Genomic DNA, 25,389 nt, shown 5'->3' with positions numbered 1-25,389 from the left:
TTTCTTAGCTGCAAGAAAGCGCAATTGGAAGAGAAAAAAGAACTCCCCAGTTAGACATTCCCTGGCGGGTCTCTTCTTGGCAGGCAGTGGAAGGGGTGGGAAGGGGTGTGGTTTCCTTTTGTCTTTTTCCCAGTGGTTTAATATTAGCTTCTGGTAAGGAAAGAGTTAACTCAGTTACAGGAAGGCAGGTATGGGCCCTAGAGTCCTCTAACCACTCCCCCTTTGCTGCTGTACAGCCACTCAGGTGCTGCAGTGTTTCTGTCTGCTGTAGGAGTTCCCTCCCTCTTTGCATATATAACTTTGTCTGAATCCACCCAGCCTGCTGCCTTTCAGTGCCTGGCTGGCTAGGTTCCTCTGCTCTGACTGACAGCTTTCCTGTGTGTGAAGAAAGATGTCCATCTCTGTGACCAAGAAGACCTACCGGAGCACCATTGCTGCCCCTGTGCGCACCTTCAGCAGCCGCTTCTACACCCCAGGCCCTGTCAGCAGCTCCCGAGTCAGCACCACCTACGCTTCCTCCAACTATGGGGGCAGATTTGGAGGTGGCAGCAGCAGCTTCCGGGGGTCAGGTTTAGGCTTGGCACCTGGTGGCATCACTGCTGTGAGTGTGAATAAGAGCCTTCTGGCCCCACTCAACTTGGAGATAGACCCCAAACTCCAGGAACTGAGAAGCAAAGAGAAGGAAGAGATCAAGACCCTCAACAACAAGTTTGCCAACTTGATCGACAAGGTGAGTGCCCCAGTTGTTGGCCTTTGGTCTTGCTTCTTTTGGAAAGGACAGGGAGGCAAGAGAATTGGCAGTTGAGTTCAAAGGCCATAAATCTGAACCTTTATTTACTTTTATTTTTCACATTTTTATACCACCCTTCCTCCAAGGAAATCCCTCCCTCCTTTTGTCCTCACAACAATCCTGTGGGGTAGGTGAGGCGGAGAGGGAGTGACTGGCCCAAGGTCACCCAGGAAGTGTCATGACTGACCAGAGATTTGAACCTGGATCGTCCAGGTCTCAGATGAACTCCAGAACCACTACACCATCCTGGTTCTATGTGAAGTTTTTTATGATGATGATCTGGTTGAATGTAGCACGGTCGGTTTACGTGGCAGGGCACCTTTCATTTATATTCTGTCCTTCTTCCAAGGAATTCAGGACAGTGTCCACAATTCTTTTTCACCCCCGGCACATTTAATCCTCCTAACCATGCTGTGAAATGCATTAGATTGAGAGATAGTGACTGGCACAAGGTCTCCCAGTGAGCTCTCATGCCAGGGGGAGGGGAGTCAGAATCTTAATCTGGGTCTCCCTGCTATATTGTAATCTGACGCACTTACCATGCCAGCAAGATAGAAAAGTCTTTGCCTTCATGAAGCTTCCAGTCTTGCAACTGGGAGAAAAGAGGCAGGGAGCGAAGCAAATGTCATTCCATGTGTGGCAAATTTGATTTTACTTGGGAATGAGTTCTGAGGGAATTGGAAGGGAAGCCCAAATCTTGTGGGGGAATCGAGCAGTCTCTTGAATCTTCCCCTAGCAAAGCTGCTGTAACCTCCCTTGCCCTCTGTGAAGCTTCGGTCAGTTCTCTCCAACAGTGGAGCGAAGATGGAGGCAAGGTGGTTGTGCTGGCACTATTTAGCCTACTACAGGCATCACTCTTCTTTCTGCCTATAGTGAAGAGACTGGAAATGGGTTTTTTTATACATAGCATAAAGGTAAAAAAACTATATATGCAGTATTATCTTCATTTTAGATGTCAAAAGGGTTTTGTGGCTCCCGAGGTTTTCTTTTCTCCGGAAAACAGGTCCAAATGGCTCTTTGAATGTTTAAGGTTGCCGACCCCTGGTCTAGTGATATGCCAGCCTCTGCTCCTTCTACTCCTAGAATGGGAGATGGGATTGGCGCAGAAGAGAAAGGGTGGCAGAGAAGCTCCAGCACAATACTCTCCTCTCCACCACACTTTCTCTTCAGTCCAGGAGGAAGAGAAGCAGTGGAGGCAAGTGGGCAGGTGGAGATCAGTACCCCTGCCAACCTGCTGCCTGAGGCAACCACTTCAGTCTTCCTCATAGTGCTGCTGACCCTGCTGTCATGGCTTAGAGAAGGTGGTGCTGGGGGATGCCTGTTCGGCACTCCGACCTCTTAGGTTTGGGGTGCCGCAGGGTTCCATCTTATCCCCCATGCTTTTTAACATCTACATGAAGCCGCTGGGAGAGGTCATCCGGGGGTTTGGAGTGGGTTGCCACCAGTACGCTGATGACACCCAGCTTTATCTCTCCTTTCCCCCTGATTCTGAGGAGGCGGTTGGGGTCCTGGATCGCTGTCTGGAGGTGGTTAGGGGCTAGATGTGGGCGAACAAGCTGAAATTAAATCCGGATAAGACAGAGGTGCTCTTGGTTCGGAAATCCACAGCTCGGGTGCTGGACTATCATACTGCTCTGAATGGGGTTGCACTCCCTCTGAAGGAGCAGGTCCGCAGCTTGGGGGTTCTCCTGGATCCACAGCTGCTCCTGGAGTCCCAGGTGGCGGCGGTGGCCAGGGGAGCCTTTGCTCATCTTCGGCTGATTCGCCAGCTGCGACCATACCTGAGCTGTGCGGACCTGGCCACAGTAACCCATGCCCTAGTGACATCTAGATTAGATTACTGCAATGCGCTCTACGTGAGGCTGTCTTTGAAGACGGTCCGTAAATTACAACTAGTACAGAACGTGGCTGCTCGTGTGGTTGCCGGGGTACGGCAGTTTGACTCTGTCGAGCCGTTGCTCCGGCGTCTGCACTGGTTGCCAGTTCTGTTCCGGGCCCAATTCAAGGTGCTAGTTTTGACTTTTAAAGCCCTTTACGGCTCGGGTCCGGGGTATTTGAGGGACCCTACATTCCGGCCCATGCACTTAGATCTTCTGGGGGGGCTCTTTTGACTGTGCTGCCACTAAGAGATGTGAGAGGGGTGGCGGCCAGGAAGAGGGCCTTCTCGGTGGTGGCCCCCGAACTGTGGAATACCCTCCCCTTAGAACTGAGAACTGCTCCCTCGTTGCTAACATTTCGGCGTGGACTGAAGACCTTTTTATTTCAAAAAGCTTTTAATTGTTGACAGGCTGGCTGGTGTTCTTGCTTTTTATATGAAAATCCACGGGGTTTGTTTTGTTTTTAGCTTTTTAATCATTGTAAATTGTTTTTAACTGTTTTTCATGTTGTATTTTTAAATTGTTTGTTAGCCGCCTTGTGTGCCCGTTGGGCAAAAAGGCGGGGTACAAATTAATAATAATAATAATAATAATAATAATAATAATAATAATAATAATAATAATAATAATAATAATAACAACTCCCCCTTGTATGTGCCAATTTATAATGCACTCCCCTCTTTTATATGCAACTTTTATAATGCGCTCCCCTCTTACAGGTCCCATTTTTATAATGTAGCCCCTTCTTGTAGATCCCTTGTAGGTGCTGGGGCACCTTCCTTATGAGGAAAGGCTACGTTTGGACCTCTTCAGCCTAGAAAAGAGGCGCCTGAGGGGGGACATGATTGAGACATACAAAATTATGCAGGGGATGGACTGAGTGGATAGAGAGATGCTCTTTACACTCTCACATAACACCAGAACCAGGGGACATCCTCTGCCTGTCTCCTCAGAAGTCAGTCCCAGTAGAGTCAACGGGGCTTCCTCGCAGGGAAGTGTGGACAGGAGTGCAGCTTGAGAGCGGCTCCTCTCCCTGTCTGCTCAGAAGTCAGTCCCAGTAGAGTCAACAGGGCTTCCTCCCAGGGAAGTGTGGACAGGAGTGCAGCTCACCTTGCTGCACTTCTTGCCCATCACCTCAGCAGCGCTGCCTCTCCCGTGCTTCTCCGACCAGCCTCGCCTCTTCCGTTCAGCCCCCTGCCCGCTGCAGGGCAAAGGAAGAAAGAGCGCAGGGAAGAGGTGCCCGGCTGCCCCCCGCACCTGCTCGCAGTGGGGTGCCTGCGGGCGCCTGCTCGCAGTGGGGCGCGGAGAGCAGGTCCAGGAGAGCGCCGCTGCCCCTCCCTGCCTGCCGAGGAAGGAGCTGCTGTGCACGCGGGGGACACTTTGCAGGGAAGGAGCTTGCAGGGAAGGAGCTGCAGCTTTGCAGGGAGGAGTGGCGCCCTGGCCCCGCACTCACCAGCAGCCAGCGCCCGCAGCACATCGCACTGGAGTGAGGTGCCCTCGGGGCTGGGCTGGCTGGGCGGCGGCCAAGGGGAAGGCGCCCCGCTTTCAGCCCCCACTGGGGAGCTGCATCAGAGGACTGAAAGAGCCGCATGCGGCTCCAAAAACACAGGTTGCTGACCCCAGCACTAGACAAAGGGGGCAGCACTTGGCACTGTGCCTCAGGAACCAGGAGGTCTTGGGCAGAACACATATGACAGACAGTGTGGTAAGATGCTGTGTAGAGATGTGAAATGTACTGCTGCAAGAACTGTTCTGAAGCAGTCTCCTTTTCCTATTTATTTTTAGGGGCTTCAAATTTTATGGGCCTCTCACTGACTGTGGTCTGGAGGGGGACAGGAAGGAAGAGAGCTATCTGTTGACCAAGCTGGCTTATACAATGAACATTTTGACAAATTAGGAGTGGACAAACCAGCTTCCCTGTATCCAGGGCAACGTTGACCAACTCCGCCTAGCTTGTCATATGGGGTTGACATTACTCTAGGTTTTAATGGTCTGCCTGTTTATGTCTCTATTATCCAAGCCTGGGCAACGGCTGGCAAGCAAAGCCTTGCCCATTGCAAACCATATTTCAGCTTGGGGGGTGATGCTGAATGGTCTTAGGTCAAACAGCAGCTTCTGGTGATGATATGACTTTAAAGCGTGACTGGGGGGGAGTGTGGTGTGGAATGCCCAGCCCTTAGAAGCCGCAGCTGGCTTGATCAAGTCCTGAACTTCCAATGTTTGTCATTGTGGTCATGCCCTGGCTCCATCAGGGGACAGGTGGGTGACTCCATGGGGTCCCAGGGCAGGGTCCCTTAGCAACCTGGCACTGCCACTGAGCATAACCACCTGAAGCTGGACTGGAATTGTAGTCTGCCAATGCCCAGAGGCTACATTTCCTCAGCCATTTACACCAACACAGTCCACTGGAGTTGATAGACTTGCATAGTAGGATCCTGGTAGATTGGGCCCAAGATAAATGGGATTGTTGAAGAGCACAGACGAATGCACATTTACTTGGGAATTAAGTGGCACTGACTTTTCAGCAGGCATGTACAGGTTCCTTTTAAGAGTTGGAGATGGTAGGACATGACTGCCACTCCCCTTTTCCAGTTTTCCTCCATTCTTCTCCATGTCTGGTTTCCTACTGATATCCAGAGTCACCTGTGTGCTTGGCAACCATCAAACAATTTAACCTTTCCAATGCCAAACTCTCATGTAGATGAGAACCAAGCGTTGCTTGTTTTATTTCCGCCCAAACATCTTTCCAGCCTACTAAAGGGAAATGAAATTTTTGAAAGCCCATTTAAATGTTCCTTTTCTAAATCTCCAGAGGTATTTTAACTGGATGGAATCCTTTCTGGTCCTTCCCAGGTCCGCTTCCTGGAACAGCAGAATAAGATGCTGGAGACAAAATGGAGCCTCCTCCAGAACCAGAAGACCACCCGAAGCAACATGGACAGTATGTTTGAGGCCTATATTAACCACTTGCATCAGCAGCTGGATGGCTTGGGCCAGGAAAGTGTCAGGCTGGATGCTGAGCTGGGAAACATGCAAGGGCTTGTGGAGGAATTCAAGACTAAATGAGTGGGGGAGTGGCAGGGTGGGAAGGGGGTGTCAGAATGTCCCCTTCATGTCACATCTGAATAAACAGCATCTTGCTGCCCGTCCCATAGTCAGGTTTCTCTTATTTTTCATGTGCTCCCTGGAATTTTATGCATTGTTTGGCTTCTTGAGACTATTATGTTTTGCTTAGAAAAAATTTACTTGTCCTCATGGATGCCTTTCCCTTTCCACTAAAGTTGCCAGTGGTTGCTGATGGCTTGAGTCCAATTGCTCAACATTCCTTTTGGCTGACTTCGGACAATGCAGATATTGTATAACCTCTCCAATCTCTCAATCGTGGTCAATGCTAAACAGGTTCACTGTTTAACCAGGGTTTGAAGTTTGTTAACAAAACCTGGTTACGTGGAAACTTTTGTTAAGGTTGATTTGATGCCAATATATTCCTTAAGGTGTGGTGGGAGACGCTCGCTCCTTGAAGGCGCTGCAGATCTTATGACTTTCTCCTTATCTTTCAGCCATGGTTATGACACCTGAGCTATTTGATTTACACCAGCTTCCCTATAGTTTAACACCACTATTGTCAACATAGCATTTCAAGTCAATTTCACATCTTACCCAGCTTAGATTGTTCATTTTACTGGGACAAGGAGAGGAAAAACAAGTATCTAGCAACTTACAAACTCACAGCCCAATCCTGAGCTGCGTGGGGCTGCCGTGGCATCCAGCTCACCCCAGGTGGCTGCTGCTGCCTCCTTGGGAGAAGGGGACTTTTGTACTCCTTGTTACAAAGGGGACTTTGTTATTGCAGGGTTACTTCCCTGCAATGGGGCTATTTGATTCTGCGCCAGCTGTTGAGCCAGAGCAGAATCAAAGAGACCCATGTCAGTCAGCATGTCCTGACATGGGGCTCAGGATCTGGTGAAATGAAGCTCCACTGGTCCCATCCCTCTTCCACCCCGCTCCCTTCCCCTGCCCCGGAATGCCTTTGATCCACCTCCCCCCACACCCCCATTCACCTCTCTGCCACCCGGTAGTTCGCTGGGCAATGGAACGCAAGCCCAGTGCTGGAGCTGGCCCAGCGTGGGCTCACACTGGGCTAGCTCCAGCACTGGACCAACGGTAAGGGCTCACAAATGTGCCGGCGGTGAGCCGGCACTTAGTGTTCAAGATTGAACCCTCACTCAACAGTGTGTTTGAAGGGTTAGCTTTCCACATATAGTAATGAGGAATCTTCTTCACTTGCAATACTGGCCCCTGTGTTGCCTGAGGCCAGGACTGCGGAATGCCTTCTAGTAGTCACTTCTGGTTTTACGAAAACCTCAGTAAGCCTCCGGAGGCCAGGGAAATGCAATGGTGGTGAGGGCCAGTGGCTGGCACTGCCACTCCTGGAGGTATGGCATCCTGGGGCATTTGCCTCCCTTGATCCCCCCAGGTATGTGATCTCCCCTGTGATCTCAGTGATCTCCCCAGTCATCTCCTTTGCCAGTCGTGATCTGGAAATAACAAGATCATTTAGCCATGAAATTTTTTCCCCATGAAACCTGGTGCTACTGGTGCGAAGAGACGTCCATTCTACCCATGATCTGCAGAGATCATGTGCAAAGAGACAGGTGACTCTTTGCACTGGGTCATGTGAAGCAATTAGCATGGTGCTGTGACAGTGTTACTGCTGAAGAGAGAGGAGTCTGACAGGGCTGGAGCATTCATTAGGACTGCCATGATGATGCCACTGAAATCTGCTCTTTTCCCTCCTGTGGTGAGTTATCCTTGCCCAGTCTGGAGCTGGGGCCATAGCTCCATGCTAGCACCGATTCTGCATGAAGGTTCAATCCCTGGCTTCTCTAGGTCGGGTTGTTTGCGGCACTGCAGAGATGCTGCCAGTCACTGCTGACCATAGCTCGAACTAGATGGACCAATGGTTTGGCTGAGTAGAAAGCAGCTGCATGTCTCGATTTAAAAAGGCACCAGCAGATTCTCCCACAGGAAAAACAGGGACTGCAGCAAATACCAGAAACCTGTTCCTATAGCTGCAGAGACTTGCAAAATGTAGGGAAGGTGGGTTGCATAGCCAGTACTATAGGAACATTCTGGCTCCATTCTTAGTCTCATTTTTGGTTAGAATTTTCAGTTACCTGCTTCAGAGCTGGTGGTGAAGTGGAAATTAAAGAAAAACAACCAGCCCTTTTTAAATCATCGGTGCTCTGATCATTAGAAACCCTCTGTCATAAGAACTCTACACATGGTAGCTTTGTCCCATGTTGGCTCTAAGCCCTCTAAGCCTCCTGTTCTCCTTGTCTTGAGCACAATGACTATTTCAACAGCACATTGCCAAGAGGGTCAACGAACCTGTTTCACGACAGTCATGGCTATTTTTAAGTGAGGCTGACTGTCGTGTCCCAATTTTCGAATCCTGCCGACTAAGCCAATTTGTCCCCTCCAAATATCCCAACTCCCTTTTAATGCCCACTTTTTGGCTAATTAACACCCTCTTTATCTCTACAACAACAGCTGTGGTGTGTAAAGGAATGAACACAGAACTCCTTATCCATAGCAACTAACCAAATTTATTGCTATGGACACAGACACTCCCTGCAAGTCCTCTTGTCCAGAGGCTTTCCCTCCCCAAAACTCCACTTCTCAGTGGGTAAAGGTCTGAAGCCTCCAGTTCAAGTCCAATCCGGTCTCCAAAGCACAGTCCAGTCTTCCCAGTCTTCTGTGTCCTCCAGCAGAGTCCTGGCAGTCCCCTTCTCCTGTAGGTCTGGGTGAGGTAGCCCTCTTAGTCTGGTTCCCTCTGGGTCAGGGTTTTCCCTCTGGGTCAGCGTCCGGCTTCTTTGGTCCTGCTGAAGCTGCCTTTTATCCTTAGTGTCCCATTAAGTGCAAATGCAGCTCAGCTGTGAGCTACCTCCTTAGCTCATTCAAAGCACCATCAAGGTCAAATGAAGCTCAGGCCTCTGGCACATGACATTCTTCTGTACATGCCACAGAGCATGTTTTTATAATGTAGAGAATATTGTCAGTTGGGTGAGAAAAGGCAGTGCTGCCTCCCCAAAAAGAAGGTCTTGAAAATCACTGTTGCATAACATTTGGTATCTGAAGGTATGAAAGTATTCCAAGGTATGAAGTGCAACTGGAAGATGTGACTGAATGATACATGAAACAGACTTGCAAATCAGGCTAGGCTCAGTTATTTATTTCAGCCCCACCTTTCTGCCATCAAGGTAGCAAACATGGGGTTCCCAGGCAGCCTTCCACCCAAACATTGACCAGACTGGGTTCTGCTGAGTACTGGAAAGGCTGCTGCAATATGTGCTCTGCTATTTCTTGACCTGATTTAATGTTTAACACAAGACGTCCTTGAACTGAACCCTGCCCAGAAACTGCCTGTCCCTTCTGACCCAGACCTGCACAATGTGCAACTTATCAAGGCCCACTAACCATGAAGGGTATTTCAGCAGGTGCTTGGATATGCCTTCACTTTTGGGAAGCAGGATGGGATGACTAAAACAGAGGGCCAGCAAGCACCTGACAGTCTACAGTTGGTGGGTTGTATTCAGCTTAGAGGGGTCACCAATTGTGCTTACCTGCCCTAACCCCAAGTGTATGGGCACAGTTGTGGTTACTTTGTGGGGAAGGAAAGGAGGGGTTGGGTACTTCGTGCATGTTCAAATGCAACATTGCCTTCGTGTGTTTCTCAGCAAGGAGAATGGCTTAGAAACGGCTTAGTGCTGGTTCATGATAAGCCACGCATGGCTTGCTTGCTTGCTTGTAGTCTGTAATTCTGTTTCTGTTCTGACAGGTACGAGGATGAAATCAACCATCGTACTGAGAAGGAAAATGATTTTGTCCTGCTGAAAAAGGTGAATGGGAGAGATCAGTCATGTTTACTGGTGAATAATGATCATTTCCTGGGAGGACCTTGTGGGAGTGTCTCTGTTATAATTGTGGCTTGTGCTCTGTCCCCTTAGGAAGTGGAAGAAGCCTACATGAACAAAGTTGAGTTGGAAGCCAATGTGGAAGCACTGATAGATGAGATAGATGAGATATGAAATAGATGAGATAGATGAGATACGCAGAGGTACTTGTGGACTGTAAAAAACAGGGTCTTGCCTTCTAAAACCTTTCTTCTCCCTGGGAGCGTCAAGGAGTGCCTGCCAAAATGGAAAAGGGGGTAGCACTTTCTTTCCACAGATAGGAAGTGGAAGTGCACTTTTTTAAAAAGTGCAAAGTAGGCTGAATCAATAGAGTAGGAAAAATTGCCTGAATTTCCTTTTCTTCCCAACTGTTAAAGGCAAAGGTATTTCTCCCTCCCTGACTTTGCACCAATTCATCCTAAAGTCAGACCTGTTTGAATTGACATCAGGTTGTCATCTATTCATAATGGGCAATGATTTAATAATAATATCCTGTTCCCAAGGAACCCTGGGGACTGAGGTTCTGTGAAGGAGCTGGGACTCTCTAATAGAATTCTCTTCAACACTCTTGCCAAAGCACAGTTCCCAGGATATTTTGGAAGAATCTATGATAGCAAAACGAACACTAATTTATAGTGTAGGTGTTCCCTTTTGGTTTCAGTAGTTGCTACAACAGGATCCATCATGAAAGCAAAGCCAAGAAAATAATTTGTTTTGCATTAAATCAAATTGCAGCCCTAATGGTAGGTGAACAGTAAATTCATTAATTTCCCAATCCTGTCCCTTGCCAGCCCAGAGCATGCAGTGCCACTGTTGGAGTACAGACTGCATGATGGGGGGATCTTTTTTACCTGCCTCCATAGGCTGCCTGGCCTCCAATGGGTCACCTTGGATAGTTGGCATAAGTACAAGTGGCCTCGAGGAGTGCTGGGCCAGGAAAAGGGGGATAGGATCTTGGCGTGTGCTGCTGCTGCGATCCTCCCCCTCCTGCCCTCAGTGCAGCCTACTCCCCACTCCAGTCCTCCCCCACTGGAAGCCATTGGCATATGCATGGGCCTCCAGCTGTCTGTGCCATTGACTCCAAAGTGCATGATGACAGTGCAGTTTTTGCACCACCTGACCACAGCTTACTCTGATGGATCGCAAGATCCTTCAATGTAAGCCCAGCATTGGATTGGGCTGCCTGAAGCATCGTATTCTCAGGTTGAAACAGATCACTAGTTCAGAATATGTATCCTTCTACTCTGGACTGTTATTCTAAATTGGTGAATTCTCATCTAAGCTTCTGTTGATTTAGTTTGCGAGGTGATGAAAAAAGACCTTGACTGTTGATGTACCCAGAAGCTTAGGTTTAGCAAGGTTTATCTCATTAGTCTGCATAGGCATGGATTCTGTTTTGCAAAGTGCTTTGCTTTACTGGACTCTTGAGAAACTTGCTTTCACTTCCATGTGATCTAGGAAACCTCCATGCAGGTAACTGTGAATGGAGTCAAGGGAAAGATCTATGGAAGGAGGAGAACCTTTCCCAAGAATTGATGTTGGTAGAGAGGACTGAGAGCTTGTCCATTGGATGAGACTGGAGAGAAAGGTCTTGCCAAAACAAAAACAGGAGACGGGAAAGAGCAGTTTTGAGGCTTCTCTTGGTTTCTTAAGGCAGTTTGCTCCTAGGTCATGGATCATCACAATCTTTGCTTCTTTCTTCATTGCAATGCAGGAGGAGCACATCTTGCAATCTCAGATCAATGACACCTCTGTGATCTTGTCCATAGATAACAACCGCAGTCTAGACTTGGACGGCATCATCTCCGAGGTCAGAGCGCAGTATGAAGAGATAGCTTCCAAGAGCCGGGCTGAGGCAGAAAGCATGTACTAGATCGAGGTAAGTTCTTTGCTTGCGACTCTCATGCTTGGGGGCATAATTGGGTTGACCTGGGCTGATCAGAGCTGCCACTCAATCAAGGTTGAATGGATGACTCCAATTTCAGAAGCTATCTCCATAAGAAGTTGGAAAGTTGCAGGCTGAGTTTGTTCATGCTTGTTATGCGACTTATTTCTAGTAAGAAACGAAATTCTGATGGACAGCTCATGTAAGCTTCATGTGAATGAGAGTCACTGCTGATTTGACTACACTACAAGAAATTCACTACAAGAAATGTAGGATTCCCCCCCCCCTGTTTTTACCCCTCTGAGTTAGAGGGGTGTGTGTGTGAGAGAGAATCAAGGACTATAAAGGTACAATGATGTTAATAGCTGAGCAGGGTTTTGAACCCATGTCTCTGAGTCCAGTACTCTACCTACTATGCCACACTCATTCTCCAGGCATAGAGAATGCCTGGAGAAGGTTTCCACTTCTAACATTTTGTTTAACCAACAAAGAATGACAGAGGTAAAGAGGCAGGTTTCAGTTTGCAAAAGTGTTCCTTTGTCATACTCTGGTTCTCTAATTTCCACCCTTTGCTGTCATCCTCCTCCTCTCAAGGTCTTCCCAATGACTTTGGAATACACATAAGACTTGTCTTCTTTATATCCCTCCTGTAGTACCAAGAGCTCCAGACAATGGCTGGCAAGCATGGAGATGACCTCCGCAGCACCAAGAATGAAATCCATGAGCTGAACAGGCTGATTGCCCGGATACAGTCAGAAATTGAGGCTCTGAAAGGCCAGGTCAGGAAACCTTTGACAATTCCAAACCAATTGCCTGATTATGATTGGTGGACACAGCTTCAATTGTGGCTGAAGTGCTTTTTAGAACATCACTGGCAAAAAAGGCAATTGCAGAACTTACCATCTACATGTTGACAGTGAGGAAGCTGAAGGAAAGAATGCTGGTAAGGGATGAATGTGAGCCAACTGAGTTATAGGACTGGTCCCATTTGGGTGTGAGTATTGATGGGTTAGGCCAGCAGTTTTCAAACCCTCCAGGAGTTTGAAAACCTCTCTAAGTTCTTGCAGGGGGGGAAGACAGCGGCACGATTCCCAGGATCACTTACCCAAGCCTCCTGCAGCCTGCTGGGGGTGCGGGGAGCCCTGTGCGACCTTCTGCAGGGCTGCCTGCAGCTTCGAAAGTGAAAGTGGAGTGATTGCGCTCCACTTCCGGTTTTGCAGAAGGGGAGCATGATCGCTCCACTTTCACTTCTGAAGCTGCGGGGAGTCCTGCAGAAGGTTGCAGAATCCCTGGGTTAGGCTGAGGGCATCACAGGAAAGTTGAGTTCTGAAAAGGGATCTTAAAAAGAAAGCTAGTGGGGGGCTAGGGTACCAGATCCGTGTTCAGGGATGGGGCTACAGTTACAAGGGGCAAGAAAGGAGGCTGAGTGGAGTCATGGAAGACTTCTGAATGGGAGCATTGCAGGTGGGAAGGTCGCAAGCAGGGACATACTGAGAGATAAAGAGGGGAAGATCAGGTGTGGCAAACCTCGAAGGGCTTAATAAAATTTGAGGTGGATGTCAAGCCCTTAAATTTGAGATGGGTGTGGGAGGAACAGGAAGCCAACATCAGACTCTGAGAAGAGCTTTGCAAGGGCTGAGCATGTCAGGGAATGCGTTACGTTGGCGACGGAGATCTGGCAGAGTAGCGAGGGCTGAGTTGTGACATAATGGGATATCCGGAGGGAGCAGGAAATAGTAGAGTGAGTTTTTTGAACGCTGTTCAACTGAAAGAAACATGACCTAGTGACCTGCTTGTTGACCTTGGGAGTCATGCTTGTGCCTGACACTGAAGGAAGAGACTCTTCTGCCCAAGGCTCCTTTTGCGGGATGCAAACATCTTAATTCAAGGAAGGCATTCCTTGGGCACCTAGCCGGGCTGCACCAGATCAGCCCTGGTCTCCTTGGGGGCCTCCTTCCTTCTGGCAGGGGCCCAATTACCCCCAGTACCCCTGGGCCCTGGGTTGGACGTATCCCTGTCCCAAACCTGGTCCCAGGGCCAGCAGGGCACCCCCCCAGTGTGGTCATTATTCTGCCACGGCCGACACAGAGTTGGACCAGCAGGATGTGGACTGGGGGGAAGAGTCATTGGGATTGGTGGTGGAGAGGGAGAAGCCTACGGTTTCGTATGGCATCATCGCCATCCCTCTGGGCTCTCACCTCGCCATGTCGGTCAAGGAGAAGATATGGCGAGGTGACTTTGTGGACATGTTCAGTCTCCTTCACATTGAGCCTGAGCCTACCCCCAAAGTGGGAGACCCTGTGCGTGACGAGGAAACCGTCAGGCAGAGGAAGATAGACAAGAATTGGACCAATTGGCTGAATGGGTTCATTGTCTATGCTGGGGTCACTGTCCAGTTGCACCCCAAAAAGGTGGGGAAACTATTCAAATACCTGGAGATTATTCATCGCGCTTTGCGTGATCATGCTGGTGCGGCTTGGATGGCTTATGACCGTCAATTTCGCATCAGAGCCGCACAGGACCCATCTTTGGACTGGACTATACCCCAGTGGGAACTCTGGGTGCAGTTAGTCCTGCCGGCTAGGGCAACGTTGGGGGATAGGGCGGATAGCGGGCATTTGATTGCTCGTTCCAGTCCTGAGCAGCCTGCGTCACCTGAGGGTGTGCAGGGGGGTCAAACCCCTTGCGCTTGCTTCCAATTTAATGCCACTGGCAAATGCAACAGGCCAGGATGTTTGTTTTCCTATGGCTGCCCCATGTGTGGGGCTGGGCATCCCGTGGCAAAATGTCCACAGATCAGTGGATCACGGCAAGGTTTCCGCCCCTTCCGTGGTAAAAAGCCGGGTGGTGGACCCTCAACTGGTGTTGGCAAAGGGCCCGATGCCAATTAAGATTCCCTCCTTGGTTTACTGGCTGCAATTTTATACAGATCGTTCTGCAGCCAGAGTATTTGAGGGTTTTCAGCTTGGTTTCAAGATCCTAGCCCCGCCTCCTGTTAGCCCCACGTTCGCTCGCAACCTCCGGTCAGTGACTGACGTGGAGGTGGTGCGAGGTAAAAAAAAAAAAAATAGCCAAGGAGTTAGAAGCGGGTAGAGTAGCTGGACTGTTTGCGGTTCCTCCGTGGAGGAATTGCAGGTATCCCCCCTGGGTGTGGTGCCTAAAAAAGCCCAGGGCCAATTTAGACTGATTCACCACCTGTCCTTTCCGGAGGGTTCCTCCATAAATGACGGGATACCGACCCACCGGTGTTCAGTCAGATACACTTCTTTAGACGAGGTGGTTGCCTGCCTCAAGAAGTGTGGCCCTGGGGCCTTGATGGCCAAGGCAGATATTCAGTCTGCCTTTTGATTGCTTCTAGTGCTCCCCCAGGATTTCTGCCAGACAATAGGGTGTTGCCAATCGGATTTTGAGGCGTCCAGTACATTTTGGAATGACTGTGCGTTTCAGAACTGTGTTACGATCCACTGCCCACTACTTTTTATGGGACCATCTGGGTCTGGCGTCTGTGCTCGGCTCCTGGGTGACTTTACAGTGCTGTGTGAGCAGCTGGAGGTCCCCCTGGCACACGAGAAAACAGAGGGCCCCCCCCCCCGGCAAGCTCACCTTTTAGGTATCAATTTGGACTCGGTTACACAGACCAACCGCCTGCCAAGGGACAAATTAGATAATCTGATAGGGATGTTGACTAGCGCCCTAGGGTCCCAGGTTATGAATCTGGTTTGAGTCTTTGTCAAACAGTGTCTTGCTATCACCACTGTTTTATCAGCCGGACATGAGCCTGGGCTTGAAAATAGCATAGCCGACGCTTTCTCTCGATTTCAGGGGGAACGCTTTCGGCTGCTGGCCTTGCGGCCAGGCTGTGTGCGGATCCCAGGCCCCCACGGCTGCTTTGGTTAGGTCACGGTTTGCCCCCCCCCCGACAGAGTCCTTCAGTGGGGGGACTGTGTGTCACGGTCTGAGAGTTTATCCCTCCATAACTTACCAGTTAGGGCGTGGGCAGTGGATTCAGTTGTAACAGGCTCCGAGCCGGTGTCTTTGTCCAGTATCTGTCAGGGAACAGTGCTGCTTAATGGCTCCTGCAGGAGTGGGCCCGCTATTCCACTACGAGGATCGCCCCACCCCTTCCCCTTTACCAGTTTCGGGCCATTTTTTAAAAGAGCGCAGTCTCAATTAGGCCTGAGGCCTGAATTGTTTGGGCTGCATTCATTTAGGATTGGGGCAGCATCCATTGCGGCCAGCATTGGTTTCTCCCCCCAGGGCATCAGGCGCATCGGTAGATGGCGCTCTGGTGCCTTTAAATCCTAGGTGCGTAAAGGTGCCGCCAGGGCTCCGTGTGCAACGCCGGTGGGCGCAATGTGTGCACTGCCAGGTTGGCACGATGTGTCAGAGCCATGTAGGCCCTGTTGGCAGCGTTCAGTGAGCGTGTGCCACGCCAGTGTTGGCGAGATGTGTCAGAGCCGAGTAGGCTCTGTTGGCAGCGCTCAGTGAGCGTGTGCCACGCCAGTGTTGGCGAGATGTGTCAGAGCCAAGTAGGCTCTGTTGGCAGCGCTCAGAGGGCATGTGCCGCGCCAGTGTTGGTGAGATGTGTCAGAGCCGCGTAGGCTCTGTTGGCAGCGCTTGGAGGGCGTTTGCCGCGCCAGTGTCGGCGCGATGGGTAGGTGGGGTGTCCTAGTAAGGCTGACCAGGTCACTGACCGTGACTGGCCATGGGAGTGAGTATTAGAGTGGAGGAAGGATTCCTCCTTTCTCTTGGCCTGTCCAGTGAGCTTATCTCACGATGTGCTTCTTTTTCCCACAGGTCCGCGAAGGAGCTGCCCAGCCAGGGTCTTGATCTGCGGACACTCCATAGTTTTTTGGGCTCGGAAGCATGCCATGTCATCCAGTTTCGGCTCTCAGCTGGCGCTGGGTGATGTTGCGCACATTGACTGGTTGGCCAAGAGGGGTATGTGCTGGGGCCAATTTTTCCTGGCCGTTTTTGAGTACATTGCTGTCAACCCCCTGCCGCAGGTAATTGTGGTACACTTGGGCGAAAATGACCTGGGTCAGAGGACGTCCATGTCCTTGAGGCTTCAGGCCCGCAAGGATTTTAACTCGTTAGTCCGTCAGTTTCCCGGGATCACTAACCTGTGGTCTGACATGCTGCCTAGGCGAGTTTGGCGGTGGGCGAGTTGTGTTAAAAGAATAGAGGTAGCACGCAAAAGGGTCAACGCTTACCTGGGCAGGGTCGTCATGGAGCTTGGTGGAGCGGCTATCCATCATCCCAGTATTGGTTTTGAGGAGCCTGCTCTTTATCGTGGCGATGGAGTTCACCTTTCTCCTATGGGTTATGGGCGCTTTCTTTCAGAGTTGCAACAAGGCTTGAACCTCTTTTTGGGTGCAGGGAAGGCCAAGCGCTAGGCTGACCTCCCCTTGTGGCGGTAGAAGTGCGGGGTGGGTAGACAGAAGACCTTCTCCGGCGTCCAATCTAAGCCAGCAAGGGCAGGGGTGAACCAGAACCGCTCTTTGGATGCTTGACCGGCTCGGGGAGGCAGGCTGGCTAGCCCCTGGTCTGAACTTTGGGGCCTTGCAGGGGTGACTTGAAGGCAGTTTGGCTGGCTTACCCTCTTTGGGCGACAGTGAAAGGCGGGCTTAATAACAATTGAGCTACGCCTGGAGTTGGGTGGACGCCCTATGAGACTGGGGGACGTAGACAGCTAGGCCGTTTCCCCGATTTAGAACCCCGCACTTAGTTTGGGTATTGTTTCCTATTTTGCCTTGTTGCGCTTGTTGTAAGTTAATAAAGTGGCCCATTTAATCCCATACCTGTTGTCAGCTGTATTTATTGGGGAATGCATGGTAAAGGCAGCTAGCGTGCCTGTATGGGCACGCTAGCAATGATTGCCAGGCTGACCCCCCTATCAGCCGGCAGCAGGGCTTTGCTGCCAGCTGATTGGCTGGCTGGCCTTGGGGGGCGGGACAACTGAGCCTGATCTGGCGCGCAGGCGCTAGACCCGGCTCAGTTCCGTTCCTGGAAGCGACCCCCGCCCACCCGCCCTGTAGCTAGTCTGGGATTAGCTGGTCGTTCTACGGAGGACCGGGTAGGAATTTTTGAGCATCATCTGATTGGCAATATGATGGTGTTTTGTTTTCGCCTACCTCAGACTGGCTATGGAGCGCGTTTGGGTCTGCAAGATATCAGTTACTGTCCTGGTCACTGGCGGTAGAAGTGCAGGGTGGGTAGACAGAAGACCTTCTCCGGCGTCCAATCTAAGCCAGCAAGGGCAGGGGTGAACCAGAACCGCTCTTTGGATGCTTGACCGGCTCGGGGAGGCAGGCTGGCTAGCCCCTGGTCTGAACTTTGGGGCCTTGCAGGGGTGACCTGAAGGCAGAGTAGTTTGGCTGGCTTATCCTCTTTGGGCGACAGTGAAAGGCGGGCTTAATAACAACTGAGCTACGCCTGGAGTTGGGTGGACGCCCTATGAGACTGGGGGACATAGACGGCTAGGCCGTTTCCCCCATTTAGAACCCCGCACTTAGTTTGGGTACTGTTTCCTATTTTGCCTTGTTGCGCTTGTTGTAAGTTAATAAAGTGGCCCATTTAATCCCATACCTGTTGTCGGCTGTATTTATTGGGGAATGCATGGTAATCATTTTGGTCTTCTGGTAATTTATTTTTAAACCTGCTACTTCTCCATATTGTTTTAAGTCTTCTATCAAAAATTCCATGGAGTTGAGTGGATCTTCCAAAATAAATACCAGATCATCCGCAAACGCTTGTAATTTATATTCTTCACTTTTAATTCTGAGCGGTTTCACCTTATCATCTTCTCTTATTACATTATTCAATATTTCTAATGTCAAGATAAACAACAATGGTGAAAGTGGACAGCCTTGTCTTACTCCTTGTTGAATATTAATCTCTCTCGTCAAATCTCCATTTACTCTTATTCTTGCTTTCTGGTCCGAATATATTCCTTGTATCATCTTGATAAATTTTGGACCAAAATCTAATTCTTGCAGACAATTAATCATAAAATCCCAATGTAAATTGTCAAAAGCCTTCTCGCATCTAGAAACACTAGAGCTAATTTCTTATCTGGATGGGCTTCAAAAAATTCCAATATATTTATTATCATTCTCACGTTGTTTTTTAATTGTCTTTTTGGTAAAAAACCAGTTTGATCTTCTTTGATTATCTGATTCAATACTTTCTTTAATCTTGCAGCTAAAATTGAAACAAAAATTTTATAATCCATATTTAACAACGAGATGGGTCTATAATTTTTAATTTCTTTTTCATCCGTGTCTGGTTTATGTATCAAAGTAATTGTTCCTTCCTTCCATGAATTTGGCATTTCTCCAGTCTCCCATATATCATCAATGACTTTTTTAAATGGTAACAACAATACTTCTTCAAATTTCTTATAATACTCAGCTGGTAATCCATCAGGTCCTGGTATTTTTTGAAGTTTTTGTATTTTAATCGCTTCTATAATTTCACTTATAGCAATTGTATTTTCCAATAAATTCTTTTGATCAACTAAAATTTTGATTCTGTTATTTTTCTTCAAATATACTTTTTGTTTCTGGTGTTCTATATTTTTTCTCCCATATAATAATTGATAAAATTGTTCAATAATTAATTTTTTCTTTTCTAATTCTGTTTCTTCTTTCCCTGTCAAATCTTTCAATATCTTAATATGATTTTTTTGTCTTTCTTTTTTAAGCTTGTGGGCTAACCATCTTCCTGGTTTATTTGCATTTTCAAAAAAATTCTGTTTTGCCATTTTCAATTTCTTCTCCATTTCCTGAGTTTGGAGTATTTTAATTTCATGTTGTATCTTCTTAATTCTTTGTTGAATTCTCTGATTTGTAGATTCTTTCTGTAATTCCTTTTCACCCATCTCTAATCTTTGTACAAGATCTTTCATTTTCTTCTCTTGTCCAATTCTTTGTTTTGCTGCATTTCTAATTGCTAATCCTCGAAAGAATGCTTTACTTGCATCCCCAACCATTTGTGTTTTAGTTTCTGAATGATAATTAATCTTAAAAAAAAATTCCATTTCAATTTTTGTTTGATTCAAAAATTCCTGATTATTCAACTGAACTATATTTAGCTTCCAAATATTTCTCCTTAATTATTTATTTATTTATTATTAATGAAATTGGGTTATGATCTGCATATATATTAGGTAAAATTACTGACTGAAACGTTCCACCTAAACCGGATATTGAAGCCCAACACATATCAATTCTAGACCAGGAATTATGTGAATTTGAATAATATGTAAACTGTTTTTTCTCTGGATATTGTGTTCTCCATGTATCAATCATCTGTAATTCTTCTGCCATTTCCAAAAAGGATCTGGGTAGGGTTCCTCCTCTTTTTAAAAGTCTCTTGTTAAATTTTCTGTCCCACTTAGTTTGAAAGACCGCATTAAAATCTCCAAATAAAAAAATATCTCTGTCTTCTCCCGTAATTAGTTTCTCATGTAGTCTTCTATAAAACTTATCTTGATGGGTGTTTGGTGCATATATATTGACAATTAATGCTTTCCTTGTTTCAACTTGGATCTCTACAATCAAAATTCTCCCATCTTCCGATTGCCATTTCAATTTAGGTTCTAACTTGGGGTTAACATATGTAGCTACCGCCCTTTTCTTTTGGTGTGAGTCTGAAGCAAAAAATAAAATTCCCATTTTTCTATTTTTAAGAAATCTATCATCATTTTTTCTAATATGTGTTTCTTGTATACAAATTACATCTGCTTTGGTTTCATATAATTGATGAAATATTCTTCTACGCTTCTGAGAATTCAATCCATTAATATTTACAGAAAAGAACTTCACTTGTTGTTCAGCCATTTTCACTTAGAAATTTGTTTTGTCTTTCTTGTAACTCTACTTATTTTCTGTCTTACTTGTACAGTCCTTCTTCCTCCTACTGCTCCTTGTGCTTCTTCTTGTTCTTGTTCTTGTCTGTCATCTGTATCTTGTTCCTTCTTTTTCTTTTTTCCCTTTCCTCCATTCTGTTCACTTTGAATTTGGTCTGAGGATTCTTCCTCTTCTTGAGAGGAAGTACTCTCTTTCTCTGAAAATTCCCTGTTTTGTTCTCCCAGACTTTCTCCATATTTTGATAAAAATTGTTGAGCTTTCATCATTGAATTTATATTAAATCTTTTCTGTTCATAAACAAACAGGAGACCTTCTGGAATTTGCCAACGGTACTTCACATTATTTCTTCTTAATATTGCAGCAAAATTTCTATAAGCTGCTCTCTTTTGTCGAACTTTCCAGGGTATTTCTCTCAAAATTCTGATTTGCTCTCCTTCGACTATTCTTTGTTTTTCTTCCAATCATTTTAATATATTATCTCTTGCAGCTCTCTTCATAAATTTCATCACTATTTCTCTTGGCTTTTTATTTAGTCTTGCATACCTAGAATTGACCCTGTATACAATATCTATCATCTCTTTAACCTGATCCTCCTCCAATTCCAGCTCAGTTGACAACCATTCCTCCATTCGACCTCTAATATCTTCTGGGGATGTCTCTTTAAAATTTTGTATTCTAATAATAAATGCTGCTTTCTCCATCTCATGTCTCATTACAGATATCTCTAATTCTTCATTTTGCTTTTGCATTCGATCCATTCTCTTTTCCATCTCTTCCATACTATTATTAATTTCTCTCTTTAGATAGGGAGGCGGAGCTACTACTCAGTGCTGCAGCAAGGAACTTGGAGTTTTTCTCCCGGTGATCTGCTAAATGGATGTGTTTTCCAAAGTTCCTCATTATTGAGGAATACTTCGTTCCCAAGAAGAAGGGACGAAGGCTGAGAGCGTGAACCAGTATTATCTTTTGAAACGGCAGTTTCAAAGATATGCTGATTTTGCTCTGTGCTGGAGCGCATTCCATCCCAGACGCCATTTTCGGTAGTTCTGGAAAACAGAGAAGACTCCCCCCCACGGCCCACCAGATTCAACATGAAAGTGATCAAAGGTTTTAACCGTGAGCAATCAGATCATTAAACTTTAATTGAGAAGCTTGAAGGAGGGAAAGATATTTTTAAGATCGTTAACGTTGACTGGCAGCCACCCAGAGGGAGGAAGTAGCGAACTTGGAGGTTAAAAAGCCCCGTCTGGACTATTCCTTTTTTTAAAAAAGGGTGATTGGAAGAAAAGAAGAGAGAGAAGAAGGAAAAAATAAGGGAAGATAATGTAAATCACCCGATTGTAATGGTATACGTGCAAAAAGAATAAGCAACACTCTCAGTGGCTTGAAGGATTTTACTTTCGTTTTCGTTGCAAGAGGCTTGGATGCAGCCTGGTGTTGCAGGAGGCTTGAACTGCATTTAGAACTGAGCATTTAAAGAGTAACTTGATTTGATAGTGTTATTGACTGGAATTGGAACTGGATTCAGGCCTGCTGTTGCAAGAGGCTTGAAATGGATTTAGAACTGTGTATTTAAAGAGACAGTAACTTGATTTCAGAGTCCATTTTTTTTTTGAAGACTTGGATCCTTTTTATTTGGTGGAGAAGTCTTGGAATTATAAAATTTGGATTAGCCTTACAAGAAGGTGAAGCAAGAATAAGACTCAGATTTGAGACAGAGCCTTTAAAGATTCATGGATCTGAGTTGATATTGGAACAGATTTTGATATTGATTTGTCTAAAAGTGGATTATGGATTCTTTTTTTTTTCTCCCCCCCCTTTTTTTGATATCGAACTTGGGGATTAGCCTTGCAAGAAGGTGAACTAAAGCACCCTTTTTGGATATAATTTGGGGCTTAGCCTTATAAGAAGCAGAAGTAAGTTTGAGAATTAGCCTAGCAAGAAGGTGAAGTAAAATATTTTGTTGTTGTTGTTGTTGTTGTTGTTGTTGTTTGGAAATAAAACTGGAGATTTGCCTTAGAAGAAGGTGAAGGAAGAAGAAAGACTGGGGGGGGGGGCGGCTTTTTAATGTTAGATTAATGACTTTTTCCTTTTTTGTGTGTTGGTAATTTTGTGAAGTTATTGAACTTTGATTATGATGGTGTTTTTTATTGTTTTGTTTTGAGATATTTGAGATATCGATAGTATTAGTTTAAGGGACTAGACGGATTAAAAGAGAAAAATCGTAAAAAGGAAAAAATGACATCAAAAAAAGAAGTTAGTAAGACTACGTTGAAGACATCATCATTGGTTGGATCACAAATTGCTACATACGCAGCTATGGAGCAAAGGAGAGAAAGTCAGACTTCATTAGTTGACCTGATGAAAGATTTTAGAAATGAGATGAAAGAACAGATAAGCAGTCTCTCCGACCAAATGAAGCAGATAAATACTTCTTTGACAAATATACAGGACCAGATTACAAAAAATAAGCAGGAGGTTAAAAATTTAAACAGATTGGGATTTTCTCAGTTTTCTTGGTCCCTAGATTAAGTCCTTCTCCCATTAACCTTTTGAAGACTGGTAAAGACTTGACTCAGGAGGGCCTTGAATGTACGTATTTTAATATACTCCTTGGAATATCTTTCTCCAGCTCTTATGGTTGACTGCATGTTTTGATGTGATTGTGGTCATCCTAAGATGTTGGTTGGCTTTATAGTCTTAACGTGGCTGCCTTGAGAGCATTTGGGCCGAAAAAGCAGCTTATCAGACTTGAATTAATAAATAACTGACAAACCCATTGAATGCTTCTCTCCTCTCAGCGTGCTAAGCTGGAAGCTGCCATCACTCGGTCTGAGGAGTCTGGAGAGCTGGCAGTGAAGGATGCCTCCAGCAAACTGGCCGAGTTGGGAGCTGCCCTGCAGGCAACCAAGCAAGACATGGCCCGTCGGCTGCAGGAATACCAGGAACTGCTGAATGTCAAGCTGGCCCTGGATATTGAGATTGCCACCTACAGGAAGCTGTTGGAAGGAGAGGAGCACAGGTGAGGGCCAACTAAAACATGCGCTTCCAGCAACCAAATGTATGCCAATTATCCTGTTGAGAAGGGCCTGATCCTAATTTCTGGTCCTCTTGTCAATTACTATCCTTATTTTTTCTTTGGGGAGATGTTCAGGTTGTTATTATTATTCCCCCCCCCCCCAAATATTAACTCCCCAGAGTCCTGCTTAAATGACAAGGGCAACAATCATATGCACAGATTTTTTGGGAGTAAGAACAAAAGAACCTCAGAATAAACATGCACCGGCTGACAAGTTTAGTTCCACTGAAAGCAACTGAGCTCAAGACTGAAATCCTATACACACTTGCTTGTGAGTAAGTCCCATTGACCTCAGTGGGGCTTACTTCTGAACAGATACATATGCGTGTTAGCTTAGCTAACATCTCCCATTGATTTCAATAGGATTAAATTCTGTGACTATAGGCGCACTGGGGTCTGATTCTTCCCAATTCAGCACTTGCAGGGAACTTTATGAGACTCAACAGAAACTTATTTTCTCTCCTTTCCCAGAAAGCTCAAGAGGAAATTTCATGAAATGAGAATGCAGGATGCACCTTCCTCTCTGCATTGTCAAGTTGTATGCTTGTGTAACTTGACTGATTGAAGGGAGAAAATGCCAAATTAGCATTTGTGAGGTGTGCACTGACCTCTCCTTCCCCCCACTTGCCACTGTGCACATGCAGGGTGGAAAATTTTTGTTCTATGGAGATTTATCCTTCCATGCACAAGCACGCTAATTGCTATAAGGCAGAGCTTGTCATCGTGTGGTCGAGTGGCCATTCTTGAGACTTCAGCTGAATCTCTAGATGTTGAGCCTGAGACAGAGACCGTTTGATCTGTACTTTGCAGCACATGCAGCTGCTTAGGAAGTGGCTGCCTTGCTAGAGTGCAGCACCTGCTTTGCATGCTGTAGGGCCCAGGTTCTGTTCCTGGCAGCATCTCCCTGCTTGCAGTCTTGGAGAGCTGCTGCAAGTCAATGTAGACGGGCAGTATATAGATATTCTTAATAATGACTGCTGAGACCAAGCGGAAGGCAGCTTCAGAAGCTGAGGATCCCTGGCCAGTAGATACAGTCTCCTTCTTCTATGTAAGTTGCTGCCTGTGTTTTCAGCCCTTCTTTGCCTCTCCACCTCTACCATTCCTCAGTATTGTTTTGTTTTTGTTCTGTAGACTGGAGTCAGGGATGCAAGCTCTGAGCATTGAGACAATTCCACTTTCAGCTGGCTATTCCGGTAAGCAGATATTCTGTTTTGTTGAAAATCTGATATACGATGAATAGGCATGGCCGTGTTTGAGGCATGAAATCTAAGGTAGCTGCATGTGTTTTTGCCCCCCCCCCCTCAAAAAAGGGCTCTCTTGCCTTTACTGTTGTTGGCAACCTTCAGTCTCGAAAGACTATGGTATCGCGCTCTGAAATTCCTTTAGCATCTCTACACAAGGCAGAAGTTCAACAGATTAAGTTCCCCATCATGTTTCTATGTCAGAGAAAGGCTTGTGTGTTGAACTTCTGCCTGTCACACAACTTTTAGAGAGCCTTGCCGAGACAAAAACCCATGGAAAAGATGCAAATGTGTAAACCCACAGGCACGGGAAACACATTATTTCCAAGGATTATTCTAGTACATTTTGAATGTGGGAGTGCTTTGAAAATGGCAGTTCGAAATGCTAAAAGAAAATGATTAAATCAATGTGTGTGAAGATTACTTATATATTTGACTAGACTGTCTTTTTGCATTGCAACGTTATAGTTGTCATTGCTAGTATTGCCACCTGACGAAGAAAAATGGTTTGGCTGCTCTTGTGCAGCCATAGAAATCTGCACATAGAAGTTTTTCACTGTATGGAAGTATTTATTATTATTATTATTGCCTCCTATTGTATGCAGATCAAGTTTCACATGAACATGGGACTGCTAAAGAATTGGTAACATTCACCCAAAGTGTGAAGGATCGTATCACTGCCATTATT

General features: G+C 46.6%; 1 pseudogene; it reads left to right on the top strand.

Moving 5' to 3' along the window:
- Positions 1-391: 391 nt before the first annotated feature.
- On the top strand, positions 392-23,407 carry LOC136639676 (keratin, type II cytoskeletal 8-like; annotated as a pseudogene).
- Positions 23,408-25,389: the final 1,982 nt, after the last annotated feature.

This window comes from Tiliqua scincoides, chromosome 2 (assembly GCF_035046505.1).
Source record: "Tiliqua scincoides isolate rTilSci1 chromosome 2, rTilSci1.hap2, whole genome shotgun sequence".
Lineage (NCBI taxonomy): Eukaryota > Metazoa > Chordata > Lepidosauria > Squamata > Scincidae > Tiliqua > Tiliqua scincoides.
The sequence above is the reverse complement of the archived record's forward strand: the minus strand, read 5'-3'. Positions and strand labels throughout refer to the sequence as shown.